We start from the raw sequence: 16220 nt of genomic DNA, 5'->3' as shown, positions 1-16220 counted from the left end.
GCATGGTGCCGTCTGCCCTGAGCCTTCGAGGGGCTTCCGGTCCAGCAGGAGAGACAGCAGGTGTCTGGCTTGGAGGAGCAGAGACCAGGAGAAGCCATGGGTGCGTGGGGCTAACGGAGGGGACGGTCGTCTCACGGGGCTAGCTCTGCGGCCCCCCAGCGGGCAGGAGGAGGTGGCCCCTCTGAGGGGTAGTGCGGGGAGGACAAGCCCAGCACCTAAACCTTCCAAGACTTCCTGCCACGAGGCGTGAACGGAAGCAAACCGTCTACACAGCAGTCCCACCGTCTACACAGCAGGCAGCAAAGTGCAGCCGGAGGGGAGACTGGCTCCCGAGGGCAGAGGGCTCTGGAGGGGGGCTGCTCCGCGGCTGGTGCACTCCGGTGAGGTCCCTCCCGGCTGGCGGGGCAGGGCCAGGCTCTGGGGGAGACGGTTCCCTCCTCTCCCTCCTGCTCCTAGGCTAGCCCTAGGAGCAGGAGGCATCTCCTCCATCCAGGCATCTCCCCAGGCATCTCCCCATCCTGGGGGAATCTGGGTTCCCAGGGGGCACCTCTGCAGCTCAGGCTGCGTCCTGGGTGGTGCAGGAGGGAGGACATCCTCCCTCCCTGGGAGGAGCTGAGTGCTCTAACCCCTGGGACCCCCGTGTTCCGGGCTGCATGCTGTGTCTGCAGGGATGAGGGGCCGCACTGACCCCCATGGGGCACGGCCCGTGGCCCCGTGGTCCCCTTGGTCTAGGGCTGTTTGGGGGTTAGGGAGGGAAGCCCCAGGAGCACCAGAACCCTGTGTGAAGGGCACGGAAGCCTTCACGACGTGTTCCCTCCGTTCCTCCTGAGGTGTGGCTGCCCAGGGACTGGCCACAGTCCCGCCTGCCTCAGTTTACAGCGACGACCGGTGTGGCACATCCCCGGTCTTACCGTGAACCACAGGACGGCGGCAGCCCCACCTGCACAGAAGGCGCGCACTCCACCAACTCTAATCTGCGAGGTTTCCTTCCCCAGCCTCAGTTTCCCTGTCTGCAAATGAGGCAACCCCACGTGGCAACCGTACCCCAGAGTCTGCACGTGCTCCATGTGCTAAACACACACCAGGTTTCAAAGGAAAAAAGAGCGCAAAAGGGTCTCCGTGTTAGCCTTCCAATAGGTAGTCAAGGCAAAATAAAGGCTGAGGTGGTGGGCAGTCTGGGAGCACTCTGAAGGGTCTAAGAGCATAAAGGGGACTTTTTCTATAAAAAAATTTTTTTTTGATTTATGTATTTAAGAGACAGTGCACAAGCAGGTGGGGAAGGGCAGAGAGAGAGAAGCAGACTCCCGGCTGAGCAGAGGGCCCGACGTGGGGCTCGACCCCAGGACCCTGGGATCATGAGAGCGTAAGGAAGGATTCGAGTTTAGCAGAGTTCAGGAGGAAGTGACCAGGGCGTCTGGGAAGCGGGGCTGCTGGGGCCCGGGCCGAAGGAGGCCTCGTGTGACCTTGCAGAGGAAGCAGGGCCTGGAGGAAGGCTCCCCGAGGCTCAGGCCACGCGGCAGCAAGGACAGAGGGCTCTCGGGGCAGGAGGTCGTTGCGGGCGCAAGGGTGACAGGGATGCGTGACAGGGACGGGGAGGGGTGACACCGAGCAACTGCCTGCAGCCCAGGGCACCGGTGGACAGCTAGTGCGTGACGTGGCCACGCGAGGGGCTGGGCAGACGGCGGTGGCCCCGGAGGCCAGGCTGAGTCCGTGCGGCACCTCCGGGAAGACCAGCCAGGGATGGGGGCCCGAGGGACCCCCAGAGGGCAGCCGGGAGGTCAGGCTCTGGATGCTGGGTCCCCAGGACAGCACGATGTTCGTCCCCAGCACCAGGCCACACACACGGTGTGCTGCTGGGCGGGAGGGGACCGCGCTGCCGGAGCCGGGGAACTGGGCGAGGGGCGGCGGGTTGTAGGCCCGCGAATTCTCAGCTGTGCTCGGGCCTGGCAAGGACACAGGCGATGACACACAGCAGACGTACAGCAGATGTCTGCGGGCGACGCCTGGCTAGGAGCGTCTCCGGGGTAAGGAGAGCAGAAGTGACAAGGTCCTGGGGCTCAGAGCAAAATGCCAGGGGGAGCTCCCGGGGCAGCTGTGGCCGTGGGCGCGCCCAGGAGGCAGAGGGGCTCCCAGGTGGAAGGCAGGGAGGCTGGGCACAAGCGCCAGCTCCTCCCCCTGGAGGGAACAGGTGCCCTGCACGCAACCCCCCTTCTCCCCCTGCACCTCTGGGAAGGGGCTCCTCTGTGGGCTGGTCCAGGCCCCCCACGTCCATCCTGGAGAACCTCACACCCTCTCCAAACTCAGGAATGCTCTGAGGGCCCCCTGCACCCCACCCCTGCCCAGTCTGCTGCCTGAGTGCCCTGTGCAGCCCCAGCCCATTTGCATACTGTTGGTGACAGGAAACTCACTACCTACCCAGAGACCACTTCAAAAAAATACATATATATATATACACATATCTCCAGACAGCTCAGACTCTTGGACAGTTGAACCCAAGGATGTCAGGGAGACAGCGGGGTTGCCACGGAGAGGGCCCGAACCCGAGTGGCCAGGGTCTGGTGGGCAAGAGTGTCCTTCGGTCATGAGTCTGCAAAGTGGAAAGAGCTGGCCCCTCACTCAGGCTGTCACTCCAAATTATAACAGAACTAGAGAGACGATGCCCTGTGGCCGGTACCACCTCCTTGACTGGCGACAGCTAACAAGGACCGTGAAAACCATCCGTTCGTCCATTCGCTCACTTGCCAAGTTAATAAAATAGCAATCGGGCAATGGCCCTGTGCCGGGCACCAGGATGCGGTGGCGAACAGAGCCATTTACTACTCTCTTCTAGGCTGCCACCTGCCCTTTGCCCATTTCACAGGTGGCAGAGCTGAGTCCAGGGAGAGGCAGCAACCGGCTCCAAGAGGCCCGGGGAGCTGCCGGTGAAGGGCAGAGCCGCACACGCGCCACTTGCCCCGCTGCCCATCTGTCACTCCCACGAGCACCGGGAGCGGCAGCGTGTCCTGCCACCCGGCCCCCGGCCGTTTCTAGGACACTGAGGTATCGATTACCACCCTTGCCTTGGAGCGGTTTTCTTTTCTTTTCTTTTTCCATCAAGGCTTTCCAGTCTTCCTTCTTTTTTTTTTTTTCCCCCTTTTTAAAGAATAAACTCCAAGCCTCTCCTATGATTAATTACCAGCTGCTTAATGCTCCGCCACTGGCAATTTCTGGAAAGGGAATGAATTACCTTGAAAAACATCCGAAAAGAGAACCCACCGTGAAGGAGAATTTCAGAGGTTACCCCACAATTAGCAGTGGGTTCCCCCAGCCTTATCGAGTTGCTGGCAGGCCCCGTGGGGAGGGGCGGCCGCCAGCCTTCGGGGGCCACCCTCTAGCTCCAAGGGCAGCCGGGCTGACGGGGCCGGGCAAGGGCACCAGGCAGAGAGGGAGGTGGTTTCCTGAGCACCCACCTCGGGCCTGCCAGCGCCTCAGTCCCTGGTCTCCACGGCATCACGGACCACTTAATTCCACGGTTCAAATCCCCACGCCACTACTTACAGCTCTATGGGTCTCTTAACCACTTTGAGCCTCTGGAGAATGAGGCACTAAACACACCTCCTCACGGGATTACCGTGGGGAGAAATATGTATTTGAGGAGTGTAGTGCCTGGTACACAGTAGACTCTCACTAAGCTGTAACATTTAAAAATATTTCAGGCTCCCAAGCATGCCCATAATGGCCTTCTCAGCAGTGCTGGTGTCATTACCCTCATTTTTAGATGAGAACACTGGCTCTCACTCTCACAGGAGTGAAAGGACTAGTCCAAGGTCACGAGCCGAGAGCAGGGAGCCGGGCTTTCCTGCAGCCCTGCACCCTGGTTCCAGAGCCCGACAGAAGCGTGGAGCATCCCAGGGCCCGCCGGGTCCCGTGTCTGGGCACCTGCAAGCCCAGGGGCCTCAGGACCGAGGGCGGCAGGGAGCTGATTGGCCGAGGCCTCACGCCAGAGCAGAGACTGCCTCCCCTGGCTGGGCCCCAGAGCCTTGGGACAAAGGGCCCCTGGCCCAGGTCAGCACTTTTGTGAAGGCCTCTCATCTCTGGGTTGGGAGCCCGCAGAGCAAAGAGGGATTACACAGGTCACCCTCTGACACGGGGCCAAGTGTGATCAACCCTGAAATGCCGCTCTGCGATGAGACACGCTGCTGTCCAGGCCAGAGGCAGGGCTGGGAGAGGCTCAGCCTCAGGACCTTCTGGCTGCAGCTACTCTCAGCAGCTCCCTGGGGAGCCCCAAACCCTCATTACGGTGGAGGACCAGTTTACGTCCATGCTGGCGCTAACGGGTGCTGGGGGAGGAGGGCACGGTGGGAGCGCAGGTGCACGGAATGAAGGAAGGGTCCCCGGGCCCTCGACAGCAATGCTGACGTCTCCTCCTGGGTGCACACTGCTACCCGTTGTGCCGCGGCGCCCGTGAGGGCAGCCGCCGTGGACCCATCCCTCTTTCCCAGATGGGTAAATCAAGGCACAGAGAAACCGCACAAGGTCGTGATGGACAAGGGGCAGAGCCCGGATGTGGATGCAGTCACTCTGACTCCAGAGCCCCGAGACCCATGTGGGTCCTTCAAGTGTGTCTATGGGAGGGAAGGGGGCGGGCGGTCGCAACACCCATGCCAGCCAGCAGTCCTCTCTGCCCGCCCGGGCCTCTTCCGCGTGGTCACCATGTTGTTCAGCATCTGGGGCCCGTGTGCCACGGGAGCGAGTGGTACAGACGGACACCAAAGCTGCCCCTCTCCCGAGGTGCACTCCCCCAGCCCCCACCCTGGCAGACACTCTAGAGAAAGGCCGGACAGCTGGCGAGGCCTAGGCAGGGGTGGCTGCACCCAAGGCCACCCATGAGCACTGGGGCCCCGTCAAAGTCCACTCAGGATGTGCTAAACCCCTTCTTCTTCTTCTTTTTTTTTTTTTTTTTTTTAAGATTTTATGTATTTATTCATGAGACACAGAGAGAGGCAGAGACAGGCAGAGGGAGAAGCAGGCTCCATGCGGGGAGCCCGATGCGGGACTCGATCCCAGGACCCTGGGATCATGCCCTGAGCCGAAGGCAGACGCTCCCCCGCCAGCCCAGCTGCACACCTACCTCAGTGACCCGCGAACCACCAGCGTCCCGCGTCTGGTCAGCAGCGCTCAGCCCTTTGCCTCACTCCAGTTCCATCCTGCTGCAATAGGAAGGGGTGGTCAGAGGAGTCCTTGCTAGCAGGCGCCACAGCCCACCTGCCCACCCTCCGCCGGCAAGTCTACTGCCAGCAAAACCCAGGCATCCCCATTTGGAGAACTGGAGGGAGGGAGAGGAAGGGGGGCACGCTGATGCCCTGACCCTCCCCCCCACACCCGCCAGTTCTCAGCTCCGTGGATATGCTCCTGGCCTCCCTGGCTTTCGGTCTCCCCACCTGTCAAACGGGACCACAGTCTCTCTCGGGGTTTCTAGGAGCAACTGAGGACACATGGAGACAGACGCACTTGGTGTCCACTCATGTGCTCAAGACACACGGAACGAGCAGCCTGGGCTGTGACTAGGATGTGGCTCCCGTGCTTGCGGGGCTTCTGCTCATTACGCTACAGAATTAGAAGAGGCGTCTGCCTTCAGAAAGAATGAGTCACAGGGGCCACGCGACGTAGACTCGAGGTTCAGGGGAGCCTCTCCAGGGCAGTGAGGTCGAAGGATGAGCCAGACAGAGGCAGGCCGAGATGCATGGAACCGCATTCCAGGCCAAGGGAACAGCAGATGTGAAGACTTGAAGACAGGGGGAAAAAGCCTGGTTCAGGGGAGGACTCGAGAGTGGGTGGGGGGTAGGGGTGAGGGAAGGAGCGGTGGGGTGAGCGGGGCTCAGGCGGCATGGCCAATCCCCGAGAGGTGGACAGGAGCCACACGGGGGGCCTGGGCAGCTGAGGGCCAGGACCCTAGTTCTAGTTTGAGAAGATCCTCTGGCCACTGGTGGGGACAGGAGGAGGCAGGGAGGCCAGTGTGGAGGCTGTTCCAGGGGTCCAGGCCAGAGACGGTGGTGCCCATAGCACAGGGAGCTGCAGGCAGGGTGGCAGGAACTGCGGGTACACGGGGTTCGTGGAGATGACACAAGGAGGGAGAGGCACGGGCAGCCTGGGCCCCTACCCCCACTGGTGGTGGGGCACGACTACCCTCACGGGGTGGCGGTGGGTCCTGCGCCCCAGCTCCTCAAGGGCCTCGGGACCGCCCGCTCTGCTCACTCCCTGCAGGGATCCTGGAGGACCAGACCCCGAGGCCGGGCAGGGGGTGGGGGGCTCCTCAGGGTGCCGGCCACAGAACCTCCCGTTTGGGGCGTTCCCAGTGACGAAGGCACCCTGCTGGGTGGCGGCAGACACTTGCCACGCTCCTCGGGCCTGTGCATCCTCTAAGAAATGGGAAACAGAACTCTGGCCTGAGTGCCTCTTGGGGTGACAGAGGACGGAGCAGCGCACGGGCCACATTAACCGTGGGCTCCCACATGGGCCAGGGGCCACGGGAGGCCCCGGACCCGGCCCACCTGGGAAGACAAGAGTGTGCGGTGGCTGCTTCAGGCCCGGTTTCACCCTCTGACCAAGTGTGTGGCTTTGGGCAAATTTCTTTCTTTCTTTTTTTTTTTTTGGGCAAATTTCTTAAGGCTCTTTGTGCCTCCATTTTCTCATCCATGGGATGGGAACACAGGGGTCACCAGGGGCCCTCACGGAGCTGTACAGGCCGTGGAAGGGAGCGCACAGCAGCGCTGGACACACAGGGAGCTTCCGGGTGGGTCAGCGGAGACCGCAGTGACCTGGCAGCGGCTGGGACCGGGCTCACGGAGCCTTAGGCCCTAAGTCCCACGCTCCGAAGCCAGGGCTGGCATCCTGACCCTTTGGCGCCGGCTGCCCCCAAACCGCTTGACAAGGGACACAAACAGCCCTGGCGTTCACGGACTCCGACTCTCCCATTTCTCAGAGGAAGACTCTGAGGCCTGAAGACGGGGAGCGACCGGCCCCGTCCCAGAGTCACACCGCAAGTCGGTGGCTGGGGCGCAACTGGAATCGGCCTCCTGCTTCCCCACCACCCACGGCTCAGGCCTTTCCCAAAGGCGAGCTGGCCCCAAGACCCGCTGACACAGAGAAAATAATTATTTTGGCAGCTGAGAGAGAAGCCAGAGCCGGAAAGACCTCGCTCACACGGGGAGCAGCGTCCAGGCCCCAAGGAACGACACCCGCCCATCCTGCCTCTCAGGGATGCTCCAGCTCACGGCGCACACTCGCGTGCCCTCAGCCACCTGAACTCTTCGTTGGGCTTGGGCCCAGGGGCAAAGACTGGGCACCACACGTGTCCGAGGTCGCACGGCAAGTGCACAGATAGGTTGGGGGCACCCCCAGGATATAAACTCGGGCCCTGGCCGGGGACTGACCCCCTTTCCCTGTGGCTAGGAGGCCTGCCTTTGCCGAGTCTCCACTGGGGCTCTCCCTGGGTTATTTCTCTAACCTTTGGTGAAATGCCAGGAGGCAGAAACTCCACTGGCACCCCCAACTGACACACGATGCCCGGAGAGGTTCTATAACTTCCTAGGGTGGCACAGGCAAGAAGGAGCTAATAACAAGAACAGAGCCAGGACGTGTGCAGGCAGGTGGTGTATCCACCAACCCCCCCACAGGCCCTGCCCACTCCCAGAGGACCAGCTCGGGGACAGACAGCCCTGGGCACACAGGCTCCCCCGCCACGGGGCTGGGCACCACTCACGTCGGCACACAAGAGCTGTGAACACAGATGCACCACAGGGACGTGTTCCCTGCTTCACAGGCACTTGCACCCGGTGCCATGCAGGGCACAGGCTGAGCCTCACGGCCCAGCGCATGGAGGAGGGCATCCAATGTCCCCAAGGGGTGGCTCTCCTGGCATCCTTAGCTCAGGACTCTCACTCCAGGGGTGGGGAGGGGGTGAGGACTGGGCCAAGGGGCAGCTCCTGCCTATGAAGGCCCCAAGGGTAGAAAGGGGCGTACAGACCACAGGCCAGCCATGCTTCCATCCTCGTTGCCCGTCTGGCCCGGACGGTGCCCACTCTGCAGGGCAGGAAGCCAAGCTCTGAGGGAGGACGGGGTTGCCAGAGGTCTCACAGCTAGAGTGGCCACGCCGGGTCTGGGATGCAGCAAAGGTCACTCTAGGGTGGGGAGTGTCCCGGGACCCAGATGCTTTCTCCCAAACACACCCACCTGCCCATCCCTTCCTCCTGCAGGGATGCCTTGGCCCTGGGTGTTGGTCTGGGGGTTGGCTGGGGCCGGGGGGCTGGCCGGAGAGATGCAGCACCGTTGGGGGCTCGCTGGAGGGCAGAGGGGCCCGTGCCAGAGGGCAGAGGGGCCCGTGCCACAGGGCAACCAGGATGAGCCACACCCGGCAGGCTCTGTGCCCACGGCTCCAGGCCTGTGGCTCAGTGACTGGTTGTTCTCTACAGCTGCTCGAGGTTCAGAACGCACATTCCGGGTGGAGCCCCGGTCCTGTCCTCGGTGGTGAGGTCAAGGACAAAGGTGGGCAGAGTGGGACTGGAGTCCTTGCTTAGAGGTTTAATGTTGGGTGACCTTGAGCAAGTCACTTGGCATCTCTGAGCCCTCCCCTCCCCTCCCCTCCCCTCCTCTCCTCCCTTCCTCTCCCCTCCCCTTCCCTCTCCTCTCTTTTTTTTATTATAGATTTCTTTTTCTTTTTAAAGATTTTATTTATTTATTCATGAAAGACACACACACACACACACACACACACACACACACACAGAGGGAGGGAGGCAGAGACACAGGCAGAGGGAGAAGCAGGCTCCATGCAGGAAGCCCGACATAGGACGACATAGGACTCGATGCCGGGACTCCAGGATCACGCCCTGGGCCAAAGGCAGGCGCTAAACTACTGAGCCACCCAGGGATCCCCTCCTCTTCTTTCTTTTCCTTTCCCTCCCTCCCTCCCTCCCTCTCTCTCTCTCTCTCTTTCTTTCTTTCTTTCTTCATTTTTAATTTTTTCTTTCTTTCTTTTACATATTTCATTTATTCATTTGCGAAAAAGAGAGAACAAGTGGTGGGGATGGGCAGAGGGAGAGGGAGAAGTAGATTCCCCACTGAGCAGGGGGCCTGATGCAGGGCTGGACCCCAGGACCCTGGGACCACAACCCGAGCGGAAGGCACCTGCTCAGCTGACTGAGCCACCCAGGTGCCCCATCATCCCCTTTCTGAACAGGGACCAGTGGCCCCTCCAGCCATTCGCTCACCAGAGAGGCTGAGGGCTGACCTTGAGGGGCCCCTCACTGGCCAGAGCCCTGACTTGCCCACAGGCTACTGGGGGGCGGGGGCAGCCTGTCCAGGGTGGTCTGTAGGCAGGTGGCCATACCTACGGCATCCCCGCGCCAGAGTTTGGGGCTCCTGTCACCTGCCGCGGATCATGCCCTGGTGGCTGAGGGTTAAGATGAAATGGGTGTGTGGATCCAGGTGCCATGTACGAAGACACAGGTCGGGGGATGATGGCTGTTAATGTTTGAAGGAGGAGACAATTACTCAAGGTCATAAGTGGCCCAGGAGGGAACAAAACATGGTCACGTGGGACCCACCCAGACAGGATCCGTCCTGCTGCTGCAATGGCTGAACTGCCCTGAACCGGCTCCGGTGGCGGACCCTCCTCACCCGGGCTGTTGTTATTCCCATTTTACAGATGGGCCACGCGGTTGCCGGTCCAGCAGGCCAGGGGCCCTGTCTCAGGCCCTGCACACAGGGCAGGTGGCCTCAGCCCCTGCTCCCAGGCTCGCTGGGGAACCACGGGCTTGCCCACCTCCGAGACCCACCCAGGAAGGCATCCCCTTAGGTGACCCTAGGACCAGACCCTTCGACCCCCCTGGCGGATGGTACTGGCTCCAGGAGCAAGGCAAATATTTACCAGGATGGTTATCCAAACCAGGCTGGCCGCCCCGCCTCCCACATTCCTGGAATACATGTTCCCTGACCTCATCAAGCTGGGAGGGGAGGTGTGGGGTAGAGGGAGCCAGACCCTGGGGAAGAGCCAGACTGAGGGTCCTGGGCCAAGGTAGAAGCTGAAGCCTGCTGGCCAGGGGGCAAAAGGGCAGCTCCGAACTGTCCTGTGGACTAAACCCTTAGTAGGGGAGGCCCCAGGGGGAGCTCAGGACAAGGGCCAGAGCACTGACCTACCCACAGGCCACCGTGGGAGGGGGCTGGACTACCCCAGCGTGGTGCGGTGGGGCAGGGGGCTACCCCAGTGCCACCTCTGGGCTTGCACTCAGGGCTCCAGCGCCAGGCCTCCTCACCCCTGCTGCCAATCACACCCCCCACACACACACGCGCGTGTGCACAGGCACATGCACGCTTGTCACGCCTGCAGAGTGAGGCCCTCAGCCTGCCATCAACTCCCAGATTCTCCCGCCTAGCAGGGCCCTTCCTCAGCAACCCCAGAAGCCCTCGCTGCCCCACTCCATCCTCACCATGACCCGTCACCAGGGAGCCGTAAGGTCCAGGGTCTTACTTTCAACAAACTTTGCCCATCAGAACCCCTTCCTGCGGTGCTAGACAGGCCGCCTCCACCAGGCTGCCCTCCCCCGCGAGTCCCCAGAGTGATCTCTCCCTTCCTGAACTTCCAGACATTTGATGCCATTTCTTTCTTTCTCCTTGTGTAATTAAAACCGGTCATCTCTTTGGCCCTGAGACCCTTGGCCACTCATTCCAGGAACAGAGTGGAGCCTGGAGGCTTGGGTGGCCCGGGTGCTCAGGTACGATGGAAATTGAAATCCCGAATCTTTTCACCAAAGAGGAGTAGCTGCAGTTGTCCTTAAGGAACAGATAAGAGAGCAGACCTAGCATGGAGTTGTCTGGGGTCCTGGGGACTCCTGGGTCGGGCTGTCCGAGGATCACGAACTACCCTTGGTTTGATCATCCTGTCTTCACTTCCTCCGGGAGTATTGGGAGCTGTCCTGACAGCCTACCCACACCCAGGCCCGGGGAAGCCCAGCCCAGGGCCCCTGGGGGCTTCCCGCCTCCTCCTCTCCATATGGAACCTTGGTCAGCCACGGGGGAAGGGCAGCCAGGTGTCACTGCTGACCTGCGGGGCCTGGGGACTGAGGTGTAGGCCTGGCAAGTCGGCTGCGGGGCCCCGATGGGCACCTCCAGGTGGGGACGGCTCCGAGGACAGTAGATGCCCAGCGCAGGTGTGGGGCCACGTCCTGGTACCACGGGGCACCTGAAGAGCGGGAGCTGGATGAGGGCAGGGCTCCCAGAACTGCCGTCTCCACCCTCATCACTTCTGAGATTGGCATCCCCTTTTTGAAAATGGAGAAATGACTGCTGGGCGTTGCTCCTCCCATCCATCCATCCATCCATCCATCCATCCATCCATCCATCCATCCATTTCCTTCTTTCAACAATTCATGACAATGCCTACCATCTGCTGGAGGAGGACGAGAAGGAGCAGGATTGGGGTGGGGGGGTGGAGAGAGGGGGGTAGGGGCAGAGGCTGGCAAGTGCCAGCCTGCATGCCTCCCAAGGGTGTATGCACCTCGTCCAAGGGGAGGCGAGGAGAACACAGCGAGCTGGATGATTCTAGGACAGAATGCGGATGGCCGTGCTCACCTTGGCCTGACAGCAAAACAGAGGGCCTGGGGCAGCATCCTGCGGCCAGTGTCTCAGGCAAGAGGGCAGAGGCTCAGAGGCCTGGTGGGAGAAAAGCTTTGGGCTGAAGAGAGAATTGTGGGTGGCCTCCGGGAGCCGGGGAAAAGCTGCATTCAAGGGCTGGGGGCCCAAGTATCCCCCGCCACATACGGATACGTCCCTGGGGGCCCCTTCCAGCGCCTCACCCGGTGCCTAATCCTGACTTGCTGGGTGTTCAAGGCCAAGCTGGAGCGGCACCTCTTCCAGGGAGCCCTAGCAGAGCCAGAAAGTGCTCACTCTGTGCGTCAGGCAGGCCTCCCGGGGCAGCATTCACCCCTCCTGCCTCTCAGGGGTACCCAGGCTCACGGTGTGCACATGTGGGCCTTCCCTGCCCCAGCAAGCCACCCAGCCCCTTGGTGTTGGGCTTGCACAAAGGGGTAAACTGAGACCACAGAGGGGTCTGGCCCTGGCTTTGCAGCCCCCTCACGCTGGTGGAAGGCGGAGGGGTCGCCCCTCTCTCCCAGGCATCAAATAAACAATCTCTCTTCTAATCAAGGGGCAAGGACACAACGTAGACCGAGGATGCACAGGGGTTCTGGGTTCTGACAGAGCAGATCCGGGGCCTGAGCTTTGCTGCTTCCTGAGCTGTGACGTCGGCCAAGAGCCTTAGCCTCTCTGGGCTCTGGTTTCCTCACGTCTAAAATGGGGATGATAGGAATCCCTCCTGTCAGAGCTGTAGGGTGGTAACGGGACAATGCCCGTACTGCGCTCGCATGGGACGTGGTCCACAAACGGGGACTGTCATTGTTATCACTGGTTTAGGGTTGCTGCTGCGTACAGATGTGGGGTCTTGCCTGGGGAAAGACACTGGATCTCTTGTCACAGAGAAGGAGAAAGACCCAGGCCTCTGTCAAGATGAATCCTGGCCTCAGGGCCCTCGGCCACATGCTCCCAATCTCTTTCCACACAAGCCCCGAAGGCGCTGGGCACCGCCTAGGAGTAAGCTCTGTACCAGGAGCTCCTCCCACACCTACCCTCTCATCAGCCCCTTGAGTGTAGGCAGCGCCTCTCCCTTGCCAGGGGCGAGGGTCTTGCCTAGAGAGGCACCCAGGTGGGCTTGGCCAACCCTGGGCCCCTGATGCCCACCCAGGTTCTTGCCAGTCCTGATGATGATCTAAACCGAATTTTTTGCCCATGACCCTCTCTTAGGGACTCTGTCTCTCGTCTCTGCTCACTCTGCTTGAGGTGGCCTGGCACCTGTCACCTGGTGCTGCACTGCCCCTCTGAGGACAGTCCTGGAGGGATACCCCTTATCGCCACCCCAAGGACACCCCAAGCCCAATTCCTCTGCGGCATTAACAGAGGCTGGCAGACGCTCTCAGCAGAGTCCTCGGAAGTCCTCTTTTAACCTGTCACCTCACCGAGGAGGGGACACGCTTCCAAAGAGGAACAGGGCGGGCCCAAGACCAAGATGAGAACCAAAGAGCGGGTCACTTCTGGTGCTGAGGCTGGACCAAGGAGCTGATATGGACTCATGAGCCAGTCACCTGTCCCCCTAGGTCTCCGTGTCCTTATCTGAGCCAACCACTGGCTGAAGGATTAGCTGGGCTGACGTTTCATCCATGACTGGCACGGGCTGGGCAGCTCCACGGGCAGCCTGGACTCCAAGCCCTGTGCTCCCTCCACTTGAGGAGGTGGACAGGAAGGTCGAGAGGCTGATGGGTACAGGCACTCTGCCTAGCACCCAGCATGCCTGGCCACCCCTCTCCTGGGCCAGGGCCAGCCAGCCCTTGGCGCTCACACTCCCCAAACAGGCATCCCTCTGGGATTCTGGCTACACGGGGGCCAGGCGGGTCTGAGGTGGTGGCCGAGGCCCAGATTTAGGAGATGCCGGACAAAGGAAAGCACTGTTCTTGCTAACAGGAGGTCATGGCTTTGCGCTGAGGCCCTAACGTCAGCCAGGCCTAGATGAAATCCTGGTTCTGCTACTTACAAGCCATATGGCCTTAGCCATGTCCCTATACCTACCCCTGCCTCAGTTTACTCAATGGTATAATGGGAAGGGAGAAGGTCTAACGGGGGGTAAAATGAGTGGCCCAACTCCTGGCCCTTGGAGGACCAGGCCACAGGGGGTCTTGTTGTTCGTGGGAATGCCAGTCCTCCCTGCACAGGCAGCCCCACGTGGTCTGGGAAGGCCACTGGGGGCTTGGCTGTAGGGTGTGCCAATCATCACGCTGCACTCTCCAGCCCATCCCAAGACGCTCACTAGTGCCCTGCCCTGCCCTGCCCGCCCAGGGAAGCTTGACTATCTCCCCCTGCTTCACTGACCCTGCCTAAATGAAGCTGGTCCTGGCCCTGCCTCTGCCCTTATGCCCTCCTGCCCTAGTGCCCCCCATCCCAAGATGTCCCACCTTCCATCTATAAAGCAAGGGGACGATGTCGGCCAATCCCCAGGGCTGCTGAGGAGCTCTGGGGGGTGGGGGATGTGGTCAGGCCTGGCAGCGTGCGGTGAGGAGCTCCTGCTCTATCCTCTCCACCACCAGCCTTGGCTGACGCTGTCTTCCTGGGCCGCCCAGAGCCCAGCCCTGTGGGAGCCATCACACGCCCAGAGCGCGTCCCAGGGTCCCAGCAGGAGGTACCAGGACCTCGGCAGCTGCCTTCCAGCTGAGGCGTCAGGGCTAGCCTGCGATGGCCTCCTTTTTCCTGGAGTCTGGGGGCTCCCTCAGCCCAGCAACTTCAAGGGATCTGGGAGGGGAGCCCCTCCTCTCACGTGCCCACCAATTCCTGGGACTGAGAGAACCTGCCTGCTGGGACTGGACCCCCAGAGAGGTTAAAAGGAGGGGCTGAGACCAGCCCCCATGACGGGTGCCCTCTTCCCATTGCTCATAGCACCCAGCACGGGGCTTCCAGGTAGAAGGGCCGCTGGAGGATTTGCCGGACACATGAAGGAGCAGTGAGAGTCGCTCAGGGTGAAGACAGCTTCAGGTCAGAGGCACAGCCGCTGGCGGGTGCACGGTGCCTGCCACATCCAGCACAGGCGTGGCTCCATCAGACGTGGGGCACTGGTCACCCCACAGCGATTCTACAAGGAGGTCCTGGCGCCCCCATTTCACAGCTGAGGAAGCCAAACACACGAAGTCACCTGCTCACGGCGTTAGAAGGTCGCGGAGCTAGACTGGGTGCAGGCCCCCAGCCCCGGAGTCCACAGCGTGGACAGCGCAGCCCACCACGGGCCCCGCAAAGTGCAGGTGCCCCACCAGGCTCTGCCCCGGGAATCTGGCTGAACCGGGCTGGGCTGCACCACTTCTCGAAGCTGCCCTAGCTCTCCTGTGCAGCAGGCGCTGAGGGCCTCCGGCCAGCCCCACCCTCACTCTTCAATCCGGGGAAGTGTGGGCCGGGGAGGGAGGGGACGTGCCCAAGATCCCCGTGCATGTTGGGGGAATCCGAGACCTGGCGTCCGGGCACCCTGACTCCTGGGCCTTGGCTCTGAGCTCTTGGAAACAGAGCGCTGCCGGCCCAGCAGCACAGCCCACAGGTGCAGACGCAGGAGGCACGAGGCGGGAGGCCCGGGGCAGCCAGGACAGCACGCGGCCAGATGACACACGGGCCCAGCAATTCCTGACTCATGGCCACCCATCCCGTGACTCCGCCCACCACCAGGGTCCCCACCCTGGCTCACACCCCACAGCCCACTGCAACCTCGAGGCCCCTCCTGTTCAGGACCAGAAAGCCACAGAGGGAGGAAGGAGCAGAGGGGCCCCACCCAGGGCTGGGTGGGAAAGCCAGCCCAGCCCAAGAAGGGGGGACACGGACTCTGGGACACGCAGAGGGAGAGGCATCGGCGCTGACCCGGCCCCTCCCTGCCGTGGCCGGCAGACTCCCAGTCTGCAATGGCTGGAGCCCTGGGGACCACGTACCCAGTTCAGAGGAGGAAAACTGAGGCCTGCCAAGCCACCCGCTGAGGTCGACCTTCTTAGCCACAGGACTCCTTTTGAATCAGAGCCCTGTACCTGGATGGACACGTCAGACCTCCCCGCTGCCACTTCCTCTCCCCAACAACATGTCACTCCTCCGTCCAAGAGCCTTTGATGGCTCCCCATTGTCTGCGAGGCTCAGTTCTAACTCTCCAGCCTCACAGTTCAAGGCCCCCACCTGCCTCTGACCTGTGACCTTTGCCTAGACATGTCTGGGTCTCCCCACCTCTGCACCCCTGCCCACATTAATCCTGCTGCCAGGAATGTCCCTGGTGCCAGCGGCCGGATGCACTGGGGAAAAACAAATACCCACTGAGGAGCCGTGGGGGCTCAGGCACCGTGCACCCAGAATATCAAGGACCCCTCACAGCTGGCTCTGAAAGACCCATTTGGCAGATGCAGATGCTGAAGTGCAGAGGGACGAGGCGTCCAAGGCCGGGGCTGAGTTGTCACCGTACCACGGGGAAGGGCTGGGCTGCAGGGACCTCAGGGCTTCCCGGTTGCTGACATGCTCTCAGCTGCTCCACAGGTCAGGGTAACCCCGAGTGCATCAGTCTATCCAGTATCCTGGCAACTCGGATCTGCTCACTTGGCATCCTGACACTCCCTCTGCCCTGCCGA

At 61.6% G+C, this 16220-nt stretch overlaps 1 protein-coding gene across 7 annotated transcripts in view; it reads right to left on the bottom strand.

Annotated features, from left to right (window-relative positions):
* Nucleotides 1-16220, bottom strand: part of ZMIZ1 (zinc finger MIZ-type containing 1) — a 231064-nt gene that overhangs the window by 138795 nt on the left and 76049 nt on the right. For 5 of the 7 annotated variants that reach the window (XM_072823768.1, XM_072823759.1, XM_072823764.1 and 2 more), the window contains one exon: nt 5111-5189. The exons of 1 other annotated variant lie outside the window; for it this stretch is intronic. The gene's annotated coding sequence lies outside the window, so the exon portion shown is untranslated. The remainder of the gene's footprint in view (nt 1-5110; nt 5190-16220) is intronic. One more of the 7 variants, XM_072823762.1, reaches the window with a different exon arrangement.

Source organism: Canis lupus, chromosome 4 (assembly GCF_048164855.1).
Source record: "Canis lupus baileyi chromosome 4, mCanLup2.hap1, whole genome shotgun sequence".
In the NCBI taxonomy this organism is placed as follows: Eukaryota; Metazoa; Chordata; class Mammalia; order Carnivora; family Canidae; genus Canis; species Canis lupus.
Note: the sequence above shows the minus strand (reverse complement) of the source record. Positions and strands in the feature narration are given on the sequence as shown.